General features: G+C 37.4%; 1 pseudogene; it reads left to right on the forward strand.

The window, feature by feature from the left end:
- Nucleotides 1-8,434: 8,434 nt before the first annotated feature.
- Nucleotides 8,435-8,866, forward strand: LOC143628313 (secreted RxLR effector protein 161 pseudogene; annotated as a pseudogene).
- Nucleotides 8,867-9,423: the final 557 nt, after the last annotated feature.

A 9,423-nucleotide genomic window follows, 5' to 3' on the forward strand; every position in this document is an offset into this window, starting at 1 on the left:
TCGCTTAGGCGAACTTTACCGGTTTACGCGTTTTAAGCTTTAAAAGTTTGTTTTTACACAAATAATTATCCGTTTAATCTCGGATCTTGAAATTTTGCACAAATCACTTTTTGACAGTGGGGAATTTTATAAAAATATTTCCAGAATTAATTTTTGTATTTAAAATTTATTTATGTATTTTTAAACACCATTTAAACACTAAATATGTCGTAAATACCAAACGATCTTAGAAAAATCCCAAATTTTTCCTGGATGACCCCTGCCATCCACATAGTCCCCTGTAATTTTTCCAGAACAAAAATCTCTTTTTACATGCCATTTTCACCTCCAATCTTTGGCAAGCTGTCCAAGAAGCGCTGGGAACGCGTATTGATGTAAGCACAGCTTACCACCCTTAGACCGACAGTCAGTCTGAGAGGACCATCCAAACCCTGGAGGATTTGCTTCGTGCATGCGTACTGGATTTTAAGGGAAATTGGGATCAACATCTCCCACTCGTTGAATTTTCCTATAACAACAGTTACCATAGCAGTATAAAGGCAGCGCCTTAAGAAGCATTGTATGGTCGGAAGTGCCGATCACCACTCTGCTGGACTGAAGTGGGTGACACTCAGGTTATTAGATCAGACCTGGTCCAGGAAACGACCAGCAAAATCCTTGAAATTAGGAACAATCTGAAGGCTGCGCGGGATCGGCAGAAGAGTTATGCCGATACCCGTAGAAAACCGTTGTCGTTTGAGAAAGGTGATAGAGTGTATTTGAAAGTATCACCTTGGAAGGGTGTAGTCAGATTTGGAAAGGCGGGGAAGTTAGCCACGAGATATATTGGACCATTCAATATTACTTCAAAAATCGGTCCCGTAGCATACCGATTAGAATTACCCGATGAACTGAGTGCAGTTCACAGCGTGTTTCACGTATCGAACTTGAAAAGATGTCTGGCGGATGAGACGTCGGTGTTACCTTTAGAGGGTGTCCAAATAAGTGATAAGCTCAATTTCGTAGAGGAACCCATAGAAATAGTAGACGGGAAATCAAGCAACTTAGACACAATAAGATTTCGTTGGTCAAAGTTAGATGGAATTCGCAACGAGGCCCAGAATATACATGGGAACGAAAGGACGAATTCCGGAAGAAATACCCCTATCTATTTCCTCAAAAGGAAGTAGTCGTCGCGTAAAAATTTCGAGGACGAAATTTCTTTTACGGGGGGAGAATGTAACGATTCCGGCAGAATCAGGTATGCCCTAACCGGTATATACTATTTATGTGTTATTTAATAATGAATATATGAATTATAATGTGTTTATACGAGTATGTATAATTCACAGTACGGATTATACTCGATTATACAGTTAATCGTATTGGAAATACGATTAACCGATTAACGGTTATTGAAGCCCGAACGAATCGAGGATTACATTATAGACGAGATATATGATATTTAGTGATGTTTACGAAGTATTAAAGCGTCGGGATAAGTGAATTAAAGCACAGAAAAGAGTTTTCGATTTAAAGGTACGACGGTACGTTAAACGAAACCTTTAATACCAAACCAAGCAAGAGACGATCGATCAAGCCGAAAAAGATGCGCGATTATTAATAATATGATGTTCTAAGATAATAAGTGCCATGGTTTAGGTTTTTAAAGTTTTTAAATCGGTTTTATATAAATTTCATTTTTTAAGCCGAAAACGACCGTTTTAACCTCGTTTTAAGCCGAATTAAATGTTTAACCGAAAAACGAACTGAACCAGATTATCCAAAACATTATCTAGATTACAGAAATCTGAATGGGTGGCTAAGAATGGAGAGGTGGGTCCCACCCCACCTCACCTTGTGGTCCGATCGGAATAAGGGAGGGGATAACCCCTTTCCTTATTATTTTTTTTATACCACATTCAACAATCTTCATTTCCTCTCAACATCATGATCTAAAAACCGAGTTTTGTAGCAAGAACAACGAGGTAAAGACCGAGTTATTTACGTTTCCATCTTCGTTTCTTGAGTTTATTTGCAAGAAAATGAGGTTTCAAAGATGAAAACCGATTCTTGCATGATCAAGTGATGTATACGGGTTATACAAGAGATCTTGGTCCAAGAAAGGAGTTAAACGAACCAAAAACGAATTTTTACGGTTTAAATATTTGTTTTTAAATCATAACCGAAACCATGAAAGAGATGGCTTGATTGTGGGTGTAACTTGCTTGGTGTGGTGTTATTGTGCTTGTAGGTGTTGTATCTAGTTGTTAGCAAAGACTAGAAAGCGAGATCCTTGCGATTTGAAGCTAGAAACACAAGGTAGTTCGGTTTTTGTATGATGTTTGTGATTTGGACAGATTGTGATATGTTTAGAGTCAGGTCATGAAATTTTACAGAGGTGTTACATATGTGAAAATATGAGTTCTGTGAAATTTTGGTAATTTTTGGACAAAGGATGAATATTTGGTGAATTTAATGCTTGGTTTTGGCTAAAAATGGCGAAAAATAGTTAAATATCATAAACAATTCTGGAAAATTCCAGATAATCTTTTTATAACATGTAAAAGTCACACACAAAATTTTAGGTCCGTTGGAGAAGTCTAAGTAGGCTTTTCGGTTAAACGATTTCTAGGGTTTTCTAGCTCGGTTTCAGTGAAAATGGCATGTAAAAAGAGATTTTTGTTCTGGAAAAATTACAGGGGACTATGTGGATGGCAGGGGTCATCCAGATAAAATTTGGGATTTTTCTAAGATCGTTTGGTATTTACGACATATTTAGTGTTTAAATGGTGTTTAAAAATAGATAAATAAATTTTAAATATAAAAATTAATTCTGGAAATATGTTTATAAAATTCCCCACTGTCAAAAAGTGATTTGTGCAAAATTTCAAGATCCGAGATTAAACGGATAATTATTTGTGTAAAAACAAACTTTTAAAGCTTAAAACGCGTAAACCGGTAAAGTTCGCCTAAGCGAGCTGACTGGTGTATAAAAACCCTAAAAATGAACTATTTTCATATAATTGAGTTAAACAAGTAAAAAATAAATCATCCGAAAATAATTCGGATGATTTGGGGTAATTTTATCCGATTTAACAGTTTCCGGTACACTAAAGACGGAAACGGGTCCCGCGGCCAATCGGGGCGTCTAAACCGAGCTCTAATTTCACAACCTTAATTAAATTATCAGTCAAAAACTATTTTCGAGTCGTGTGTGACCAAACTCATTTTTGAAACGTAGAAACGGATAACCGTGCTAGGCACGCAAAACAGGAAAAACGACTAATAGTGATTTTGACTAGTGAACTCTAAACGATATTACAATCTGAGTCCGGAGAGTGTTTATGGGTTAACATTGCCCCCAGAACGGTTACAGTACTGGGTTAACAGTGTCCCCAGATGTACCGGTTAACACGGTTAAAGTTATATTAATAATGATTGTATAGTAACGAACTTAGGGACCGTATTACAGATCCGGATTAGTAGCTGTGTACGGTGTACCTACTGGTTTACGATAAGGTGAGTTTCACGAGCCCCTTTTTCTGAATTGTTTTTTAAATATTTTCCCGGGGCGGAAAGCATGTTATTATTAAAATGTTTAAGTACATACTGAACGCATGGATTTGCGTGTATTTATATATGTTTTATTGTACGGGAATCGTACGGAAATGTATTAAGATGGTAATTGTCTGAGTTACTAACATTGTAAGGCCCCGCAACACGAGTGATTAGCTGAAAGCCGGTAGAGTGTGAATAGTACTATTGGTCTGACAAACCCAACTGGTCCGGCATGGATTTGCTGATGTTTCCCAGCCAGCTGCACATGTCTATTTTGTTGTTATATATATTTTTGCTATGTAATGTTAGTCATAGCGGTTTGGGGCAGGTTCGTGGGCGGAGTATGCCACGGGGTTGTGTGTGGATAGTCAGAGGTTTCACTTGTGGGCTCAGCATAATTACATCGCTAATATATGATTATTATAATGATTTGTCACTATTTATTTAAATTAGTGAAACTCACCAACTATTCGTAGTTGACCCGTTTTTCTCACATGCTTTTCAGGTACAATTAAGATGAAGTGATTGCTTACGTGCTAAGTGCTTGATGTGTGTAAGATTTGTGTGTGGGATGTTATGATACATTATATTAAATAGAATTATGTATCGTATTGTATGATGTGTGTATCACCTAGACGGTAATGAAATATGAGATAATTTAATTTGATGTATATTAATGTATTCAGTTTTCTTTATAAGCAATGTGGTTGATATCAGAGGTGTCTGTGGCGCCCCGGTTACGTTTCCGCTGCGGTTTCGGGGTGTTACAGAGAGCTTCTAATCATCTTCTTTTCATATTTGATTTCAGCTTCATGTTGAGTTAGCCAATCCATGTTAACTATTACGTCAAAACCTCTTAACTTTACTGGTCGTAGGTCAATAAGGAAAGGTTAATCGTTCAGAATAATAGGACAATTCCAAACAATTTAGTTAACCATTAGGGATTTACCGTTAGCGATTCTACAGTATAGGGTTCTATAGTTTCACTAATCGGTATCTTTCCAAATGATAGGAGGTCAATAGTAACTAACTTTTATCGACGACCGTAAAAATATCACTGAAGCCTATTGATTTAAAACTACCACGTACTTAATACCACCTTTGGATCATGACGTGCTTTATTCGAATTACTCATAAAAGCACAGCTCCTTGCTTGATCAGAGGTTGATGCTTGTCATGAGGTTCGTCTTCCAATGACACCTTGGTTCAACTTTGGGCAATTTCTCTTGAAACGTTCTGTACTGCCACATTCATAGCAAGTACAACCGTTTGGCATAATTTGATTTCTTTGGATGGATTGTTATTGAAACTGTTGGGTTCGGAGTGGTTGTACACGAATGGGTTGGGGTTGCCGGTTCACAAGGCTTCAATTGGTTCTACAATTGGGGCATTACGTCCATCTTTACCATACCTGTGGCCTACTATCACTCGACATTCTTCTTCCTGCCGATAACCATATTTTCCACATTTAGGGAAGGACCCTTCATGCGGTTCATGTTTTCACACCAGAACTAGTCTTTAGTATAATTCTGGGTTGTTGGACCTACCTACTTATTCAAAAGCCTATCTTGCACTATACCTTTATCATTTCTCTTCTTTAACACTCGACGTCTCACCTAACGTCCTTCCAGTCCGCTTCCCATAGAGTCAAATATATCAATGCTGGCTTGTGACACAACCCTTCCAAAGGTTGTATATTTTACAGGATTGACTATACTCCTTATCGATGGAGTTAGTCCCCAATATAGCGCTCACTTCGCTTAGTTTCAGGAGTAATTAGCCATGTTACCAGACATGACAATTCCTTCAAACGATTAGCGTGTTCTAAGTGATCAGCACACAACATTTCTATCTTCCATAGTTCAGTTTCCAATCTCTGAACTTAATTACTCGAATAAAAGTGCTCTAGCACAAGAATTTTAAATTCTGACCATATCATCTGAGTAATAATTTTCTAACTATGATTTTGTACCATCGTGTTCCATCACGATATAACATAATCTACCAACATATCTGTAGCATATTTCACTACACAATGTTCTAGACTCTTACCAATATCCTTAACCACTTCGATCTTTTCTATCCACTCGCTAATCTATTTCTCCCTTTACCATCAGTAAACTATTAATAATTTCCTTAACACAACCAACAAACATATCCTTCTTACCGGATCTAATTCATTACGATTATTATTCATGTTTATTTTATAACTAATACTTGTAGTCATAATAGTATTCGGTGGAACATTATCACTCTTAGTAATAACACTAAGAATTGAAATATTCATAAACATGTGATTGCTCGATCTGTAATTCTGCGATCACATTTGCATCAACACTAGCAGTGATCTGTGATACGACATTCGGTATCATCATCTGCTATCTTTGAGCAATCAACTGAATCCTATCAATCTCCATCATTGGAGTTACTCTTTTTATGTCATTCTGCCGTACCCATCCCGTACGCAGTAATCAATACTAATCTCACCGTGTAACTCGTTACCAGCTCAATCATAACAGCAGGTACACATACACACCAAATATTATCATACATAGTACACATACCGGTATCTAGTATATATGTCCCACAAATATAATAACATATGGACTTAACCTGACGTCGGTTAACGTTTAAATATGTTTCATAACCCTTGTCACCAACTGACATATAGATCTTTCCCAACAAAGATTAATGTTTAATATGCTTGATTTCAATATCCTTCTGCTTGTCAGCATAACCGATACATGCTCACCGTGAGCACCAAACGATTACTTACCACGGAGTTATAATATTCGTGTCTTTTTTATATCCGGCATACACGGTATACCACCTACGAACGAACAACCAACTATGCTATAATGATTCCAACACCTCCTTAAAATTTCATGACCTAACTCTAAACATATCACAATCTGTCCAAATCACAAACATCATACAAAAACCAAACTACCTTGTGTTTCTAGCTTCAAATCGCAAGGATCTCGCTTTCTAGCCTTTGCTAACAACTAGATACAACACCTACAAGCACAATAACACCACACCAAGCAAGTTACACCCACAATCAAGCCATTTCTTTCATGGTTTCGGTTATGATTTAAAAACAAAGATTTAAACCGTAAAAATTCGTTTTTGGTTCGTTTAACTCCTTTCTTGGACCAAGATCCCTTGTATAACCCATATACATCACTTGATCATGCAAGAATCGGTTTTCATCTTTGAAACCTCATTTTCTTGCAAATAAACTCAAGAAACGAAGATGGAAACGTAAATAACTCGGTCTTTACCTCGTTGTTCTTGCTACAAAACTCGGTTTTTAGATCATGATGTTGAGAGGAAATGAAGATTGTTGAATGTGGTGTAAAAAAAATAATAAGGAAAGGGGTTATCCCCTCCCTTATTCCGATCGGACCACAAGGTGAGGTGGGGTGGGACCCACCTCTCCATTCTTAGCCACCCATTCAGATTTCTGTAATCTGGATAATGTTTTAGATAATCTGGTTCAGTTCGTTTTTCGGTTAAACATTTAATTCGGCTTAAAACAAGGTTAAAACGGTCGTTTTCGGCTTAAAAAATGAAATTTATATAAAACCGATTTAAAAACTTTAAAAACCTAAACCATGGCACTTATTATCTTAGAACATCATATTATTAATAATCGCGCATCTTTTTCGGCTTGATCGATCGTCTCTTGCTTGGTTTGGTATTAAAGGTTTCGTTTAACGTACCGTCGTACCTTTAAATCGAAAACTCTTTTCTGTGCTTTAATTCACTTATCCCGACGCTTTAATACTTCGTAAACATCACTAAATATCATATATCTCGTCTATAATGTAATCCTCGATTCGTTCGGGCTTCAATAACCGTTAATCGGTTAATCGTATTTCCAATACAATTAACTGTATAATCGAGTATAATCCGTACTGTGAATCATACATACTCGTATAAACACATTATAATTCATATATTCATTATTAAATAACACATAAATAGTATATACCGGTTAGGGCACACCTGATTCTGCCGGATTCGTTGCATAAATCTCCTATTATTATTCGATGATGAACCGGTAAATTTCTAGAAGCGAATAATGAGAAACATTGGAGAAAAGCAATGGAAGCGGATATTGAGTCGATTGAAAGAAACAAGACATGGCGATTAGTCGAAGCACCGCCTAAAGTAAAACCGATAGGTTTAAAGTGGGTCTATAAAATCAAAAGAGATGAAGCTAGGAAAATAACCAAGTACAAGGCCCGACTCATAGCTAAGGGGTATGTTCAGAAATATGGGATCGATTTCAAAGAGGTGTTCGCGCCAGTGGTGAGAGTCGAAACCGTTCGACTGTTACTCGGTTTAGCAGCAAACCGAGGTTGGGAAGTGCATCACTTGGATGTAAAATCCACGTTTCTTCATGGTGATTTAAATGAAGAGGTTTATGTGTTTCAACCGGATGGTTTCGTCAAGAAAGGTGAAGAAAGAAAAGTGTACAAGTTGGCTAAAGCGTTATACGGTCTACGTCAAGCTCCGAGGGCGTGGAATACTAAACTAGACGGGTCATTAAAGGAACTCGGTTTCACTCAATGTAAACAAGAACACGCGGTTTACAAACGGTGTTCCGGAAGGCTACTACTCGTTGGAGTTTACGTTAATGATTTAATAGTCACGGGTACAAGTGTGCAAGAAGTTGCAAATTTCAAAAGACAAATGGAGTCAAGGTTCGAGATGAGTGACCTCGGGTTGTTGCATTACTATCTCGGGATCGAAGTGAAGCAAAGTGATCGTGGGATAACGTTAAAGAAAATTGGTTATGCAACAATGATCCTAAAAGAAGCAAGTCTTTAGGAGTGCAACTCGACTCAATTTCCTATGGAACTGGGCTTAAAGTTGTCAAAAGAAGATGAGAATCCGAAGGGTAGATCGGACCAGTTATAGAAAGATAATCGGAAGCTTGCGGCATTTAACTCATACGAGACCTGATTTGAGCTACTTGGTTGGTTATGCAAGTCGGTTCATGCAATCACCAACTCATGCTCATGCTCAAGCGGTTAAATATATTGTCCGATATCTAAGAGGTACACTAGACTTTGGTATTACTTACTCGAGAGGCAGAAACAGTATATTGCATGGGTATAGTGATAGTAGTCATGTGGTGGATATGGATGATTGTCGGAGCACCTCAGGTTTGATTTTCTACTATGGTACATCACCGATATCATGGGTTTCTCAGAAACATGGAACGGTGGCGTTATCATCATGTGAGGCTGAATTTATGGCAGCTACATCGGCTGCATGTCAGCCTTATGGCTTCGGGTTTTGTTGTCAGAGATGACCGAAGAAAAGGAGGTAATCGTGACGTTGAAGGTGGATAATTCATTGGCTATTTCCTTGATGAAGAACCCGATTTTTCATGGTCGAAGCAAGCACATCAACACACGGTACCATTTCATTCGGGAGTACATCGAGAGAGAACAAATCAAGGTGGAGCATGTCAGTGGAGATTTACAAAGAGCATACATCCTTACAAAAGCGTTGTTACGGTTGAAGTTTAACGAGATGCTACGCTTCATAGGTGTTACAAGATTAGGGGGTGATTGTTAGTGTAATCTTGCGTAAGTGCGAGGACCTAGTTGTCATACTTATAAACCTAGGGGGTTTTTGAGTTAGTTTTTCTCCTATTCTTGTCTAACAAGTAATTATATGGTTATAAATAGGGTTTATTTGTAATCAAGTATTCATAACTTATCAATCAATACAATAAGGGTTTAGACTTGAAATCTCATTGTCTTCAAAGTTCATCAATCTTCACTATAAACAAATAATAAAATACAATATTCCTACAATTGTTATCAACAAATTTTTTTATAACCTAGAAATTACTTTATATAT

This window comes from Bidens hawaiensis, unplaced genomic scaffold (assembly GCF_021521415.1).
Source record: "Bidens hawaiensis isolate Kalapana, Puna unplaced genomic scaffold, B.hawaiensis_p1.1 tig00004868_1, whole genome shotgun sequence".
Taxonomy (NCBI): domain Eukaryota; kingdom Viridiplantae; phylum Streptophyta; class Magnoliopsida; order Asterales; family Asteraceae; genus Bidens; species Bidens hawaiensis.